Source organism: Octopus sinensis, linkage group LG6 (assembly GCF_006345805.1).
Source record: "Octopus sinensis linkage group LG6, ASM634580v1, whole genome shotgun sequence".
Taxonomy (NCBI): Eukaryota; Metazoa; Mollusca; class Cephalopoda; order Octopoda; family Octopodidae; genus Octopus; species Octopus sinensis.
The window spans coordinates 21,365,056-21,367,725 of NC_043002.1; positions in this window are offsets into that span (position 1 = coordinate 21,365,056).

The following is a 2,670-nucleotide window of genomic DNA, read 5'->3' on the forward strand; positions in this document are numbered from 1 at the left end:
TAAAGCCAAGAGAAAAAGATGTTTTATAAACACATTCTACCAGTATACGAAGTTTAAAAGTGTTTAGTTACGTGGAAATTATTTTAAAAAACTGCCGGTCAAATCGAAAAGATCCAAAAGGTTGCAAGACGCAACGAAAATTTTAGGAAAATTAAAATAAGAAACAAGTGGAAATTTTACCGGTGAGTGTGCTAAATTATAAGGCACAAAAAGAAAATGACTCTCCTCAGACACAACAGAACTTTCAGAAACAATAGTTGTTTATTGGGGCGGAAGGTTGTGGATATTTTTCCTTAAGCTGAAAAAAAGAATTATTTTATATTCCACGGTAGACAGCCAGGGTTGCCAGGTATGCAAATATATTTAAGCAGATCGAAAATTTGAAATAACAAGCCAACGAAAGTCAAAAGGGCGTACACATGGAATGCATTAGCCTGTGACGCTTAGTATAATATGAGAAAGTATTTCTTTATTCACAATAAGGTTGAGAAAAAGAAGGGACGATACGAGGACAGACAAAACAAACATTGGGGTCAGGGTATCGAATGAGACGAAATGTATGAATAAACAAACAATTAAAATATATACAATTAAATGAGAATGAGTGATTTACAAAAAATGAAGCGGAGGACGCGGTCGACCCCACAAACCACATACTGACACTGAAGACCTTGCTTTCTCCTTTTTTACATTCTCGTTTAAACAGGTTCTTTCACTCGCAACATACTTGCTATAGACTTCCATTTTTTACGAAGCACACTTTGCGACAGGCATTTCTGAGAAAGAGAGTGGGTGTATAACATTTTGAGCATGGGTCTTCGTCAGAAAGAGGAGAATGGAAAGGTTGGAGAAAGAATGTGTGTGTAGTGTGTATGTGTGTGTATGTGTGTGTGTGTGTGTGTGTGTGTGTGTGGTGTGTGTGTGTGCCTGCGTGTATAAGTGTAAGTGTAATGAACAAAGAAAGACAAAAAGAAGACAATACAAGAGGGATACCTTTAGAATAAGTATTGTATTAGCTTAAAGCTTAAAAAACAAGAAAATGATGAGTATTAATGTTTCGGATCTTAGTCCTCCGTCAAGAATGGAGGAAGATGGATGGGTTCGTGCACGTGAAAGTGTGTATTTGGGGTTGATAAAATAAGTACCAATTTAGAATTTGGGGCGATGTAATCGAATAATACCGGCCCACTAAAGTTGCTGGCCTTGTAGCAAATTTAAAACAATTATAGCGGCGAGCGGGTAGAAACGTTAGCGCGTCGGACAAAATGCTTAGCAGTATTTTATATGGTTCTTTACGTTCTGGGTTCAAATTACGCTGATATCGATTTTGCCTTTTATCCTTTCGTGTCCGATAAAATATGTATCGGTTGATCAAAGGGGATTGATGCAATCGACTTACCCCTTCCCTAAAATTGCAGGCTAAAACGCCTTATAGTATTTGTTCGACTAGATCGACTCCTGTACGCAACTGGTAATTAATTTATCGACCCCGAAAAGATGAAAGGCAAAGTCGACCTCGGCGGAATTTGAACTCAGAACATAAAGACAGACGAAATACCTATTTCTTTATTACCCACAAAGGGTTAAACATAGAGGAGACAAACAAGAACAGTGATAGGTATTAAGTCAATTACATCGACCCCAGTGCGTAACTGGTACTTAATTTATCGACCACGATAGGATGAAAGGTAAAGTCGATCTCGGCGGAATTTGAACTCACAACGTAAGGGCGGACGAAATACGGTTACGCATTTCGCCCGACGTGCTAACGTTTCTGCCAGCTCGCCGCCTTAAATGCTTCGCGATATTTGTTCCGCCACTTAACATATCAAACACTAATTCTGCCGAGAAAAAATTTGCATTTCATTCTTCCAAGGCCGATAGAATAAATTACTGGTCAAACACTGAATCGATATATTCGAGTGTTTCCATGCACTGTCAAATTTTGGGTTTTCATTTTATTTCTTTTTATTTTATATATTACTAGCAGTATCGCCCGGCGTTGCTCGGGTTTGTAAGGGAAATAACTATATAAGCATTTTTAGAGAGTTATAGCCAAAAAATAGCAAAAAAATGCATTAAAAGTGGAAAAAAAATTATGGCAATTTTTTTTTAAATCGTTGACTCATCGTAGACATTTTTAGAGAGTTACTTCCCTTATATAATAGCGAAAAAATGCATTAAAATGGAAAAAAATGATGGAAATTTTTTTTTTAATCGTAGACTCATCGTAGACGCGCGCTAATACCCAGAAGAGCTCGATATGAATCACAACTATAAGATACCCGGTTTTGGTTAAACTGCACCGCAAAATGTGGGAGTAGTTAGGAATCTAAATCTTAGGAGACATACACACAACCTCTCTTTTATATATAAAGATTATTTACGAGGTGTAAAGTACCGAGCCGGCTGAATCGCTAGCATTCCATACAAAATGGTTATCAGCATTTCGTCCGTCTTAATGTTCTGAGTTCAAAGTCCGCTGAGGTCGACTTCGCCTCACATCCTTTCGGGGTCGATAAAATAAGTTCCAGTTGAGCACCGGGGTCGATGTAATCAACTCTTCTCTCAACACAAAGTTTAGATACTGTGCCTGTAGAAGAAAATTATTTACACGGCGTATTGTATACCTATTTCCTATTTCTTTACTACCCACAAGGGGCTAAACAC